The sequence below is a fragment of the Bubalus kerabau genome, chromosome 17 (assembly GCF_029407905.1).
Source record: "Bubalus kerabau isolate K-KA32 ecotype Philippines breed swamp buffalo chromosome 17, PCC_UOA_SB_1v2, whole genome shotgun sequence".
Classification (NCBI taxonomy): Eukaryota; Metazoa; Chordata; class Mammalia; order Artiodactyla; family Bovidae; genus Bubalus; species Bubalus kerabau.
In genome coordinates, this window is record NC_073640.1 from 21211710 (window position 1) to 21227466 (window position 15757).

A 15757-nucleotide genomic window follows, 5' to 3' on the forward strand; every position below is an offset into this window, starting at 1 on the left:
CCCCAAAACCACACCCTGGAGGGTTCCGTTGAGGCAGGTCCAACCACCCTCAGGTGGTAGAAGTCAGAGGAGCGACTGCCCTGGGGAACTGCTGGGGGCAAGGAAGGGGGCTACTTGCTGATGTGCATGCAGGCCGGGCAGGCAAACGTAAAGGGCATGAGTGACACTCGGTATGTCCACGCCCTTGACTGTGTATAAATGAGGCCTCCATTCTAAGGGGGCAACATGGAGAGGTCGTCCCAAGGGGCAGAGACAGCAGAGCGCCTTCCCTTGGGGTGGTTTCTGCACCGGTCCTACGTCACCCATACCTCTCCACGAGGACGTGGACACCCTGCAGGAAGACAGCCACCCAAAACCAAACCAGCAGAACCAAGAGTCCCCAAACCAACCTCAGGTTTCTAAAATCTGGGTGAGTCAGACAAAATTCTGGGCAACTTCTCACCTCCGGTCTCTGAGCCAAGACAAGACGTGATTGCTCCACGGCCGTAGAGTCAAGGCCAGGCCTCTCGGAGGCCCAGCGGGCCGCCACACGCCGAGGCCCCCGCCACCCCTTCTCCAGGAGCAGGAAGGCAGCCGGCCGACGTTTATTACCCGCCGGCAGCGAGATTGACAGCGGGCCTCCTTTGCCCACACTGGGCCATTAGTGCGTAATGGCCCCAAAGGCTCCCTCGGCCACAGACCCAGGCCCGAGCTCGTGGGCTCCAAGACCAAAGATACTAATGACTACCACATTGCCGAAATAAATCATCATCGCTCAGAAGGGGCTCCGGCCGGGCTGGCGGCTTCCAAACTTCATTTTACGAACTTCCCCTTAACGTGCAGCTGCCTTGGTGAGGAGGTCCTTGCGTGGACACGCCATCGGCAAATTTCTCTGATACAGCGTTTTTATAAAGGAAGGATGGAAAGAAGAAGAATGGATGACTATTAATCTATGCAACACTGCAGGAGTCCACACTGGTGGAGATTTGAAGACTGGAGCAAAATCTCCATTGGAGATTCCCCCAGGAGTTTGACGGTCCAGAGCTGGCAGCCGGAAGTGCCCACGGAATGCATCTGGAAAGTGTGTTCCAGGGAACACTGCTCCCTGTAGACAGATGCTCCATTAAAAAGGGGACTCTATGACCGCAAGGGTGCAATTTGGCATGGCGCTTGAGCACATGGAGTCTGTAGTCAGATCACTTGGGTCCTAACCTGCCTCTGACTCTTGCTGGTTGAGTCAGAGTAGCCCTAGGCAGGCTACCTCGCCTCTTGATTTTCCCATCTATAAAATGAGAGAATAGAAGGGCCTCTCTGCCCCAAAGTTCTGGATCCCTGTCACTGACAGGGACTGGCAGACACGTGGATGGTGTTCCTGTTAAAACTTTGTGCAGTATACAACCTGCCCAACCACGCCCTGCAGACCTGAGTGCTGAGGGGTTCCTGCACTCAGTGAATCCTTCTGGGGGCTGATGTGAGAATTAAGTGGAACAGTTGATATAAAGTGCTTAAAACAGGACCTGGCACTTAAGTAAGTGCTATAGAACTGTCTATGATCACTATCATCACTGGAACCATCATCATGTTAAAACTCTGAAAGTTTTAACAGGAAGGAAGTCTGGTTAACGGAGTGGCATGCTCATTTACTCCATGCTCGCTTTAGTTATACAATGGTCAGAGTATGGTTCCTGGAAGGGGACATTACTTGCTCAAGGTCACAAAGCTCATGAGGGGAGCAATGACTAGAATCTAGGTCTCCTATCTCCCCAGCTGCTGCTCATCCCCATGGAGGCTCTGACCCCACAGCCTCCAAAGGCAGCACTCTCTACAAACATCAGTAAAACAGGGCTCTCTGTCCAGGAGCTATGAGCAGACCTGAGTCCCGGGGAGAGCTCCAGGCTTCTCTCTGGGCCTTGCTGCCCCATGAGTCCATGCTCAGACCTTGGGATCTAAAGGTGACACGCAGGAACACATAAGGGACTGGAAAGCATCCTTTCAGCCTGCCTGCCCTCTTGGAGCAGGGTGGAGCCAGGGTCTCTTTCCTTGAGACTCCTTGGGCTCTTCCCAGACCCTAAGCTGCCCTCTTCTCCAAACCCAACCTGCCCTCTTCTCCTTCCTCCACATCCCCTCCCATGGCACTCAACCCATTTCTCTGGTTGATCTGAAGATCTCACTCTGCAAACCTTAGCTTTGGTCATTGAGTACTGTTCTACCTCTCAATCAACTCTGATTCTGCCAGTGCTCAGTTATTATTATTTGAGTGGCTCTGAATTTCCAGGCCATAATACTCTCCCAACCTAGGCGCTCCAGGCTTCCTGTACTGGACTAGAGATGCTCAATCGTACTCCCTAGAGGCCTCAAATAATAGGGAGAGAGGTCATAGTCCAGTTCATCACTGCCTCTCCCAGGAAGCCCTCCCTGACTTCTCCAGGCTGCCTGTTTCAGTTTACCTTGAACACCATTCTCTCTGACAACCAGTCCTGCCAGCCTGCACTTTCCCTAACCACCCTCATCCCTGTCCCACCTCTGGGCCCTTGAAGGCAGGGTCTGATGAAGACTTGTTCATCTTTTCCCTCCCCTCCATCAGGGAGTATGGGAGGTTATCACAATGGAAGATGCCCAGAAGAGCCTCAGCAACCCAGGCTGAGGTTGGGGGCAGGGGTGTCAGAGCAGTTGTGCAGAACCAGGTGGGCCAGCTGGCAGGCCACCATGCCATCCTGCAGACCATGGCGAGCTCAGTGAGGCTCGGGTGGGTGCCATTCTCAGCAGACCCTTCCACTTCATCTAACATGGGGGCAGAAGCAGAACCCAGCAGCCCCACCCAAGTGCCCCCTGCCCAGGAAGACAGGGCCCCAAGGAGAAGGCTCCGCAGGCTAGGGTTGGACCAAATTCCTTCTCAGCGGCCATACATTTCCAGCATACAGGAATCATTCCTACCGATTCAAAACCAGGTCAGAGAAAACCGTCTCTCGTTTCCGGCAGGGGTGAGCGTTCCTCCCGGGGAAGGGCTCCGCAAAAGTCTCCAAACCGAGCACGAGAGACAAGTGGGAACCAAGCCTCATTCCCTCGGTGGCCCTGCGGCTGCCAAAATTACTGACAAACTGACCTACAAAGAGAGTTTCTATTTTATGAGCAAACCCCAAAGGTTAACAGCAGAGCCGCCGGCGGGCGATCCGCACGGAGGAGCGGAAGCTTCCCCAGCAGCGCCCGCGTGGAGCCCGGGCTCCTCAGCTTCGCGGAGAAACGTGTCTCTGAAATGCCAAGGAGAATGGGAGGAGCGAAGAAGTAGCTTCCAGAACCCTGGCTGGAGGGGAGAATCTGGGCGTGAGGACCCCAGCCCATGTTCAGGTGGCCTCTCTGTCCCAGAGCTGTGGGTCATGGCCACTGTCAAGGGCTGGTTGGGGTGACCTTTGGCAAGGCCGCCATGTGGGCCACAGTGTGAATGGTATTCCCCAGAGTTGTGCAGTATACAACCTGCACGACCATACCCTTCCAGCCTGAGTCCTGTGGGGTTCCTGCCATTCAAAGCATCTTGCTCCTATATAGTGCTGGTTTCGTGGGCACGTGACCGGTACAGTCGCCGAGGTTTGATATCCTGAGGTTGTCATCTTGAGATTCTTCATTTTTAGAAAATGAATTTAAAATTTTTTTTGAGAAAATTCGGGGCTCTGAATTTTCATTTTGCACAAGTTACAGAGCTACAGCTGGTCCTCCCTTCATGTTGGAGAGCACCAGGGCCACACCAACAGTGTGGACATAGAGAGAAAGGAAGAGCAATTATCCGGCAGATTCATTCCTGAGTAACTGATACAAAAAAGTAAGGAAATATCCAGCCTCTGTCCTTCCTCTTCCCACAAATCGTCCAAACGTGGGCCCTGCCTCTGACGCCTGCCACGAGCAAGGCCAAGGCCAGAGGTGCCCCAGTAATGGGCAAGGGCACACGGGTACTGAAAGCCTTAAAGGCTTGTGCCCTAATACAGGGAGAAGCTTTTGATAGCAAGGAACCCATCTGAGACTGAAGGCCCTTGGGTTTTTTTATATTATACTGACATCTGAGCTGCAAGAAAATCTGGTTTTTGGCAGAGGGTAAGTAACAAAAAGCAGGTCAGAGAATGAAGGCAGGAGTCAGGGCTGCTTCAGCAACCCACTGACTGGGCACCCAAGTCCCCCAACACTGACCCTCAGCCCAGACTTGAAACGTCAATTGCCACTGACATCAGATCTGCCGACAACCTGGACAGAGCATCCACTCCATCTAGAAGATGAGCCTGAGGTTCACAGAGGTCTGCAGAACCACCCAGAATCACCCACCAGGCCAGGCCCGACATACAGCTCTCCTAATTCCAGTCCTGGGGCAAGGTCTGAGGACGCACAGTGACCCACAGAGGGATAGAGCCTCTGATTTTCCCAGTGAAACCTTATACGAAACACCAGCTTACACAGAGGAAAAAAGCAGAGTTGCTCTCAATGCCTATGTCCCCCCTCTAGCCTCTCGCACCCAGGACATACCTGCATGCAAAGCCAGGGCTGCTCAGGTTGCAATCTGACACCCAGTCATCTAGCGGCCTCGTGTCTACCTTCCATCAACACTAAACACCTGTGTCACCTCAGGGGGTCCCTAAGTCTCACTCCGTTTCTGCATCCACATTAAGGCATACTGGAGCACTCAGTTCCTTTGATCACGTCAGCAGCCTCCTGGTCCTGCAATTTGAGATTATTTTCCCATCCTCAAGCCATAGAACAACAAGCAGCTATTCCCCTAAATCTGACCACCGGCACCAAGAAGCCTTGTGTATCCACCCCATCTCCGGGTGCCCAGGAAAGTGAAAGTTAGGCACTCAGTTGTGTCTGACTCTTTCTGACCCCATGGGCTGTAGCCCAACAGACTCCTCTATCCATGGGATTCTCCAGGCAAGAATACTGAAGTGGCTAGCCATCCGCTTCTCTAGGGGACCTCCCTGACCCAGGCATTGAACCTGGGTCTCCTGCATTGCAGGTGGCTTCTTCACTGTCTGAGCCACCAGGGAAGTCCCAGGAACCTTACATTAACTGGTTTGAACAAAGCAGGACCCTCCCCCTACGACTAATCCCCAGCTTCCCAGATTCCTAGGGAATAAGGCATTCTTAGTTTTCAAAAAAATTATTATTTTTATCTTGGACGCTGCGTGGCTTGATCCATGGGCCCCAGTGCCCACAACAGCCGACTCCTCTCTCACCTGGCCAAGAGTCTGGATGGTTCCAGACACAGTCCTGTTTCCAGGCACAAGCCACAGTCCCCCAGAACCCCAGCTCCAGAATTCTCATCAGGTTGAACTCACCACCAGCAGGTACAGTGTAGACCAGAATTTCCCAAACTTCTGATGATACAAATCTGGGGGATGGGGTTGGGGGTGCTTGTCAACTATGCAGCCTGCCAGGCTCCTCCCCTGGAAATTCCTACTCAAGAGGCCAGTTTGGGGGCTCCACCTGTTGAATGAATGAGTTGGGGCAATGCGAGTGGAGTGCAGACTCAGCGAGTACTTAACAGATGAGAGGAGAGACGGCCCCCGGTCATACACAGGCCTGGTTGGAGGTCACTCCAGTTTCTGGCCATCGGTGTGACCTTGGGCTAGTGTCTACCCGCCTCTAAGCCTCAGCTTCCTGATGAGTCAAATGGTCAGGTGGTTCGGAAGCTTCCAGCTCTGACCCCTTCGTGGCTTCTTCAGAACAGGGAGGCCCTCCCAGACGCTGTTTCCTAACAAAGAGAGGAGTCCAGCTTGCCCTCCCAAAACAGAATGCAGCCTGTCCCGCCTCCTTCCACTCCCCACAGTAGACCCTCGGGCCTCTCTCTGGAAGGAGTGGGGCCCAAGGGAGGGTGCACTAAGGGATCTTTAAATAATGAAGCCTCCTGCGAGCTGGGCGGGGTGCCTTCCTACAGACACTCACTCGTGACTAAGCTGCCATTCTGAAAACGGAGTCATTGTCAAGGCCAACGCGATTACTGGAGGACGTCACCCCTGATAGTAGTGGAAGCTAAACTCAAGGCTGACTGACAAGTGTCAGCTTTCAGCTCCCAGCTTAACACAAGCTGCCGGCTGTGAAACAAGGAGAGATGTGCTGATGACAAAACCTTCAGAGCTGGTCTCAAGGAAAACCAGCAGAGTGAGGAACAGAGCCTCCCGAAGGTGTTTCCTCAACCTCAACCCGGTAACGGGAGGGAGAAGGGAAACACCAGCCAAAGGCCGAACAGGGTCACAACTGCTCCCTGGAGATGCGTGAGGGCGCTGAGCGGGGTCCGAGCAGCACTCTGAGTTGGGGGAGAGGCAGAGGGCTGTGCTCACAGCTGACACGCCCCTGCTATTGTCATAGCAGCAGCACACGTGTCACAGAAGACCAGGCAGCTGCTTTGCAAGTGGTAAACAGAACAGAAACTGCAAAGGCATAAATGTGAGTAGCCTTTCTACAGGAAAGTCCCGTCACGTGGGGGTCAGCATGACAGCCATAGGAAAGGCCTCACATGGATCACCTCCTCACAGCAAACACACGGGCAGTACTCACTGCCGCTGGATAAAAGGGAGAGACGGTGGGGACACGGGCTCAGAAGTGGGGGTGTGCTCAGGGGGAAATGAGACGGGCCAAGAGAAGCTGGCTGCAGAGCAAAGAAGTAGCACACGGCTCGGATCCAGGAAACACTTGCTGTTGAGTGCAAAGGAAGAGAATGGGTACAAAATGCGTCAACAAGCAGGGCTGGGAAGCCAATGCATTAATATAACTGGTGCACTGGGACCCCCACCAACTGAATCATCCTGGGCTGTAGCCTGGTGGCCTTGACAGACCAGGAGTTTTCCTCCTGTGCTCTGGATCTAGGGAAGGGCCAAGGCTCCAGGCACAGGGGAAGATCTGTGAGCACAGGTTCAGGGCAGAAACTCTTTGCCAGCAGCTCAGGAACTATTTCAGTATTTTTAGCAACAGGACAGTGGTCCTGGTGCATACCATGTAAACATCAACCAACCCTCCCCCAGGTCCCTGGACACAGGTGCCCTGAGCTGGGTTAGGACGGGGTGAAGGGGACTTACCTGGTGGTCCAGTGACTAAGACTCTGAGCTCCCAATGCAGGGGCTCCAGGTTCAATCACCGGTCAGGGAACTAGATTAAATTAAAATCCCATGTGCCACAACTAAGATCCAGTGCAAACAAATGTTTTTTAAAAGATCTATTTAAAAAAAAAAAACACAGGGTGAGGGATGTGTTCTCACTACCGTTTTATGTATCCATTCATTAGCTTTGGGGAGCGATGTTCCTGCCTTGCAGAGATTTCCTCATGCAGAAATTGTGCAAACTCTGCAAAGGCCATTCAAACACGAGCAGGGTTCACATGGTAGGGGCTTCTGCAGGGGGTGAAGACTGCCAATAGGTCAGCAGGAAAAAGCTGGACTGCCCCAGGAGTGAGAGAGCGAGATACCTGATCCTGCAGATAGAAGCTCCAAAATATCTGACAGTGAGATGCTAAATATTTTTTTGATTGTTTTTGTTTTTTGTAAAACTGATCTTGAGGGCACGTGCTGATGCTGATAGTCGAAGCTCTTCATGCAGGTGATAGGTGAGGGGGTTGTGTGTGTCTGTGTGGGTATTTTTTAGGAGGCTATCCCTTATTACAAATCCTTTGTGATAAGTCACTCAGTGAAATGTTTTTGCAGGTCCTGTATACATGAAAGTGCCTTCTGTGGCTCACCATAGCCCTGTATGTGGAGAGCAGCCCACAGAATTCAGAGCACACGGACACAAGAAGATAACTGGGCCCAGAGTGGACAGATGACCTCACCCTCAGCATCTTCTAAAGACTCACTTTACCAGTAGAAACAATTATTCCTCCTAAAGCTATGGGTCCTTTACAGTGCTTAGTAACATGTGATAAGAATTCAACCCTAACCAAGATTCTGGGCACAGATCATCAAAACTGAAGTGGCTGCTAGAAGCCAAGTTTTTGCTAGTTTCTTGTATTTACTCCAGCTCCTAAAACTTTAAAGGAACAGGCCACGCCATGGAAAAAATCCTTTTTCCAGAGTGAAAGGGTTGGGCAGAGATGTTTTAGTCACCAAAAGGAAGAATAAGCCTGTTTCTTAATAGGTCCATAATTAATTCACACATTTGACTGTTAGGTCCAGAAATGTATTTGTGTTGACAATCTGCATTTGATCCTCCAAAAACAATGTCATGGTTTTATTTGCCTCCCCATCCCAGAAACATCACCACTTTCCAATATTCACCCAAGCGCTACAATTCCATTACAGTTTCCTGAGACCCTGCCTGGGGCAACAAGGGAGAGGACTCAGAATGCCTCCAGGTGAGAAAAGTGGGGCTTGTGCAAGAGCTGTATCCTTTGAAGGGACAGGACAACCAGATGACCAGTCAGATCTTGGTCTGACTCCCTCCCAGTTCCCACGACAGCTTCCAGCCCTCGGCTGTGCGGATTTGAGATCCTTCTACCACCCCACATGGGCAACACTGCATCACTGCGCCCCTCTCAGGCACTGGCACTGGCCCGCCTTTGCCAGCTGTGGGTTCACACCATCACTGCACTTAGGCGATACGCTCGGTAGGACCACCCCAGCTTGCCTCATCAGCTCCCAGCGAGAAGAAGAATTATTAGGGGGAAGAAAACGAGGCAAGGCCAGACACAGGAATAAGGTGTCATCAGTATCAACTTTTACATTGGGTGCTCCTAGGCTTGATTTATGACTGCCACCAATAGGTGAGTCAAGGGTCTGGCACAGCCCCTGTTCTCTCCCCTTGCAAAGGAAGAGAAGGGGAGAGAAGAAAAGGGGTCCTTGAAATGACCTTGGCCCAGGTCTGAGCTACAGACCTTCAGTCTAAGCTCCAATTTCCCCACAAGACCTTGGACCCAGCAACCTTGCATAAAAGTCACTGTGGAATAAAGCGATGTTTTCTAAATGTTCCTGAGACTCATAGTTGCCTATTCCGTTTCCAGATTTCTCCCCTGGACACAATTTTCTCTATTCCTCCAATAAGTACAAATATAAACCCTGGACATTATATATGAAAGAAACACAAGAATATTCTGTATGTTAAAGAAAAGAAGGCAGTACAGCCAGGGACCTTGGGATCCAGGAAATTACAAGGTGGTGAGTACCCTGAGTTTTCTTTTTGCTTCATGTATCTCAGAAAATTCTAAAATCCCCAGGGAAAGTCTTTAGCCAAAGGACCAGAAAAGGTATGGCCTGGCAAGACAGAAAACTTGTAGACAATAACAACTTGCTCCAGCCAAACGCACAGAAAAAGCTGTACCTTCACCCTACCCATTCAAGCAAAGGCTGAGCAGGGCATCTAGTTTTCCAGGCTTTTCAGGCTATAACAGGGCACCTAACACCCCCTCTCCATGGAACGCAGAAAAAGCCTAGTAGAGAGTCAGACTTTCATGCTTCCTGGGCAGTAACATGGCCCCTCCCCATGGTGTCACTAGAGACCATCTGGAGAACCTAGACTTTCACCTCCAGCAGTAGCAAGCTGCTACCCCCATCCTCCTGGTGTCCGCAAAAGCCAGGTGGTGAGCAGGAATAAGGCACGCTTCCCTCTACTCAAAGAGGCATCACTGGAGACCTAATAGGGAGACTAACCTGTAATTCTTCCCATTTCAATTAAAAGTCATTTGCCCCACCAAGAACCAGGATGATCTCAAACTGAGTGGAAAAAGACAATCCATACATAGTAAAACTGAGATGACTGAGATGTTACAGTTCTCTCAAGGATGAAGGAGCTGTCACAGAATATGCCAACAATTATAAACATGTGTGAAACTAATGGAAAAAGAAAGTCTCAGCAATGAAATAGTTTTGGCAAAGAAACAGAACATAAAAAGAAGCAATAAATGGAAATATTAGAAATGAAAAATGTAAAAAACAAAACTTTTCTAAAAATCACGGATGGGTTCAATATCAGAAGGGAGGAAACAGAGGAAAGAATTGGTGACCTGGAAGACAGAACAAAAAAAATCACCCAATCTGAACAAACAACAACAATCTGAACAAAAGAGAGCAAATAGATTTTTTTTTTTTTTATGAAACGAGCCTTAGAAATTGATGACATTTTAACAGGCATGTGATCAGAGTCCTAGAAGGAGAGGAATAAGGGGATAAACTGTAAAAGTAGTTGAAAAAAAAGACAAAGGAAAAAATTTGAGAGCAGAGAAAGAGAAATGCCACCTTACTATAGTGAAAAAATAATTCAACTGACAGATTTCTTATCAAAAACAAAAGAAGCCAGAAGAAAGTGGTACAATACTTTTCAAGTGCTAAAAGAAAAGAACTGGAAACCCAAAATCTATATCCAGCAAAAAATACCATTCAGGGATGAAGCAGAAATCAAGACATCCTCAGATGAAGAAAAACTAAGAAAACTGATCACCAGAAGACCTACTGTAAAAAAAAAGAAGAAAGACTAAAGGAACTCTAAATAGAAAGGAAATGATAAAGGAATTCTTGCAACTAGGAAGAAAAACACAGCAAGCAAAATTACGGTAAATATAATACTTTCTCTACCTCTTTTGAGTTTTCTAAATTATGTTTGATGTTTGAAGCAAAAATTTTAAACTATCTGCTGTGGTTCTAAATATATATAGGAGAAATATTCTAAACAGATCATAAATGGGGGAGGATAATGAAAGTTAAGTTTCTACACTTCACTTCAACTGGTAAAATGATGACATCGTAAGACTTTGCTAAGCTATGTTTATATAATGTAATGTCTAAGCAACCATTTTAAAAGTTGTACAGAAAGAAACACTACAAATTAACCAAAATGAAATTCCTGAAAATATTCAAGTAACACACAGGAAAGCAGGAAGAAGAAAACAGAAAAGAAAAGCAGAGAAAACTAACAGAAAATAAAATATAAAATGACAGGCTTAAGCTCTAACCTGTAATTAATCACATTAAATATAAATGGTCAAAATACAAACTTTAAAAAGACAAGAGTTTGGCACAATGAGGACGGGGAGTGGCCCACCTATATTCTATCTACAAGAAACTCACTTAACATATAACTATATAGTCAAGTTGAAAGTAAAAGAAATAAAATTACACTGCAAACAATCAAATGAGAGCAGAAGAGCTATATTAATATTAGATAGCCTTCAGAGCAAAAAAATAAAATACCAGAGATAGAGAAGGGCACTATACACTGATAAAGAAGTTCATCTATTAAGAAAACAAAGCAAACATAAATGTGTATGCACCAAATAATATAGTTGCAAAATATGTGAAACAAAAGTTAATAAACCTGAAAGGAGAAATAGACATATTCACAATTACAGTAGAACATTTCAACACCTCTCACTCAGTGATTCATAAATCAACTAGGTGTAAAATCAGCAAGGATAAAGAAGAAATCAACAATGCCATCAATCAACAAGATCTAACTGACATTGATTGAACATGTCACCCAAAAAACAGAAGAATATGCATTTTTTTCAAGTGCCCAGAGACAATATATCAATATTCACTATATCATAGGGCACGAAACAAATCTTAACACATTGAAAGAAAGACATACATAGTGTTTTCTCCAATCACAATGGAATCAAACCATATATCAAATAAAGATAAAAAGAAAACTTCCAAACACTTGGCAACCAAACAAGACACTTCTAAACAATCACAAGTCAAAGATGAAGCTCAAGGGAAATATTTCAAAAATTGAAATAAAATTAAACTACAGTATATTAAAATTTGTGGGACCTGGCTAAATCAATGCTAAGAGGAAAATTCATATCACCAAATACATATATTAGAAAACAGAAACAGTCTCAAATTAATAACTAAGCTTCCACCTCAAAGACCTAGAAAAATAAGAGCAAGATAAACCCAAAACAAGAAGAAATGAAATAATAAAGATAAAGGCAGAAATCATGTAATTTAGAACAGAAAACCATTATTGAAAATCAATTTTCTAAAGTTGGTTCTTTGAAAAGATCAATAAAATCAACAAATCTCTAACAAGACTGACAAAGAAATAAAGACAAAAAACACAAATTACCAATATCAGGAATGAATCTGATGGTATCATTATAGACGCTACAGACATCAAAAGGAAAACAAGAGAATAATACTACGAAAACTACATGCTTATAAACTTGACTAATTAGATAAAACAAACCAATTTTTGAAAATCACAAACTACCACAACTCAGCCAACATGAAATGTTAATAATTTGAATAGTCCTTTGACTACCAAACACTTGAAATCATAATTTAAAACAGCCTAAAAAGAAGTCTTCAGGCCCAGATTATTTTACTGGAGAATTCTAACAAATATTTAGAGAAAGATCAATACCCATTCTACATAATCACATAATTTCTTTCAGAACAAAAGGAGAACGTTCTCTATTTATTTTATAAGTCTAATACTGCCCAATACCAGAACCAGGCAGACAGAACAAACTAAAACTACAAACCAATATCCATCCCTCATAAATACAGAGAAAAAAACTTTAACAAAACATTATCAAAGATAATTCAACAACATATGTTAAAAAATTATATACCATGGTTAAGGGGGGTGTATACCAAGGATGCAATGCTATTTTCTTGGTTCAAAAACCAAGCAATATAATGCACAATATTAACAAACCAAAGAAAAAAAAAATCACATGGTCATATAGATTACTTTTAATAAATTGATAAAATTCAATACCCACTCATGATTAATAACTCATAGGAAAATAGAAATAGAGGAAAAGTTCCTTAACTCAACAGAATATCTATTTAAAAAACTTATACCTGTTCTTATATCTGATGGTAAAAGTCTGATGCTTTGGTCCTAAGCTCATAAACAAGTCAAGGATGTCCACTGTAACCACTCTTATTCAACAAATACTGGAAGTTCTAATCAGAGCAAGAAGAAGGAAACACAAAGGCACACAGATAGGGAAAGAATAAATAAAACTGTTCCTGTTTACAGATGACATGATTGTCTATATAGAAAAGCCCATGAAATCTACCAAAAACCTCTGTCAACTGAGTTGAGCAAAATCAAGGAGTACAAAATCAACATTCAAAAACTGACTGTATTTCTATATACCAGCAATGAACAAGTGAAGATTGAAGTTAAAAATATAAAATCATTTATAATCACTCAAAAATTGAAATATTTAGATGTAAATCTGTCAAAATATGTACAAGACTACAAAACAAAACTATAAAACAATAATGAAAGAAATAAAGGAAGATCCAAATAAATTGATTCACCGTGTTCATGGATTAGAAAGCTCAACATGGTGAAGATATCATTTCACCCCAAATCAAGACACAAGTTTACACAATTCTTATTAAAATTACAGCAAGAACATTTGTATATGTAGACAAGATTATTTTAAAAGTTCTGTGAAAAGGCAAAGGACCTAGGATAGCTAAAACAATTTTGAAAAAGAAAGGTGAATTCAGTCTACCTGATTTCAAGAGTTAAACAGCTCTAGTAATTAAGACTGCCACACTGACAGAAGGATAGACACACAGATCAATGGAACCTAGAAACAGATCTTCACAAATATGCCCAACTGATAATTAACAATTCAATGAAAGAATTACAGTCTTTTCTAACCACTACCACCACCTAGGAAGCTCCTTTCAAAAGATGATCCAGGCGCAGCTGGACATGGGGAGGTGTGTGGTACTCAATTCAAATTTATATAAAAATTAACTCAAAATGGATCACAGACCTAAATGCAAAACGTAAAACTTTAAAACGTTTTTGCAAAAAGTAGGAATAAAACCTTGGCGTGTTAGTGTTAGGCATAGAGCTCTTAGAGGCTTGGCAGTTGGCTCTACTGGTAAAGAACCCGCCTGCCAATGCAGGAGATGTAAGAGAAGAAGGGATCAGGAAGATCCCCTGGAGGAGGGTGTGGCAATCCATTCCAGTATTCTTGCCTGGAGAATCCCAAGGACAGAGGAGCCTGGCAAGCTAGGGTTCACTGGGTTGCAAAGAGTTGGACATGACTAAAGCTACTTAGCATGCATGCATAGAACTCAAACTGGGAACGAAAGACACAGAACCATGAAGGAAAAACTGATAATTTAGACTTCATCAAAATTTAAAGCTTTTACTTCACAAAAGATCCAGTTAAGAAGATGAAAAGACAAGCTACAGACCTAGAGGAAACCTTTGCAAACCTTACCTATCTGACAAAGGACTAGTATTTAGAATATATAAAAAACTCTAAAACGCAACTAAGAAAATGCAAACAATCCAATTAGAAAAGAGGCAAAAGATATAAAAATAAAAAATAGTGACAAACTAAATGCTGGCAAATATGTGGAGAAACTTGCTGGTGGGAATATAAAATGGAACAGCTATTCTGGGAACATTTGGCAGTTTCTTTAAAAGTAAAACATACATACAGCGTAAGTAAAACACAGGCCCAGCAACTGTATTCCTGGAATTTATCCCAAAGACGATGTAAACTTACGGCTGATTCCATTTATACAACATTCTTGAAGTGACAGAATTATGGAAGTGGAGAACAGATGAGTGACTTCTAGAGGTTAAGGAAGGAGCAGAGGCAGGATGGAAGTGGCTGTGGCTTTAAAGGGGAAGCATGAAGCATTCTTGTGGTGCTGGGAAGGTTCCGTAGCTTGAATGTACCCGTGTCAATATCCCAATTGTAATACCATCCTCTCATTTTACAAACCTACCGTTGGAGGAAACCGAATCTCTGTGTGAATTTACAATTATCTCAACCTTAAAAGCTTAATTTTGCTAGTTAAACATTTTGTAAGGATGAAAAAAGGACCATCAGCTTTAAAAGAAGGGGGTGGGTCACCACCGTTCTTCCCCAAGCTCAGAGGCTGGGGGAAACGGGATGGGCTGCCAGATAAAATACAGGATAGCTGGTTAAACTTAAATTTCACATAACAAATAACCTTTTAGTAACCCAGGCAATATTGGGGACACACTTAGACTAGAAAAGTTACTTGTTGTCTATTTGGAATTTAAATTTACCTGAGTTCATGCTAAGTCTCTTCAGTCATGTCCGACTCTATGCGACTTTAGGGACTGTAGCCTCCAAAGCTCCTCTGTCCATGAGATTCTCCAGGCAAGAATACTGGAGTGGTATTACCCTCCTCCAGGGGAATCTTCCTAACCCAGGGATGGAACCCGTGTCTCTTACGTCTCCTGCACTGGCAGGCAGGTTCTTTACCACTAGTGCTACCTGGGAAGCCCCAAATTTACCCAGCCATCCTGTATGTTTATTTGCTAATTCTGTAAAACCTAAGAGGGAAGAACACGACACAGGCATCTGGAACTGGCTAAGGGCTATAGACTGAAAGAAGTAGGGTGGACCCAGGGAGAAGCAAAGAAGACTTGAGGAGAGCGGCCAGAGCACAGGCAAAGGGGGTGCTGGGGGACCACGAAGATGCCCTGGACTGTACAGTGCCCTAAGAGAGGAAGGCAGATGCCAGCACGGGACGTCCCCAAGTTGCTGGGTTTATGGAGCGCTGGTGAACCGAGATTCTTTGTGCATGGTCCACACAGAATCCAGAGAAAGGGCGAAGAGTGGATGCGAGCATCTCCAAGTTGGAGGGAGCCTGACATGCCATGGCGGGGGTGGGGGGGGGGGGGGGGAGGGTGCCCTCCAGGCACGAGGAGCAGCACCCAATCAACCTCAGGCTGCCTGCCCCCTCGGCACCTGGGACTGCTCTCACCATGAGGCAGCCCCACCTCTTCCTCTAGGAGTTCCCCTTCCTAAGGAGAAGGGCACACGAACTAACAGGCTCAAGTGTCCAGGTCG

At 45.6% G+C, this 15757-nt stretch overlaps 1 protein-coding gene across 2 annotated transcripts in view; it reads right to left on the reverse strand.

The window, feature by feature from the left end:
• ZNF423 (zinc finger protein 423) overlaps nucleotides 1-15757 on the reverse strand; it is a 346039-nt gene that overhangs the window by 109085 nt on the left and 221197 nt on the right. The window lies entirely within an intron of this gene.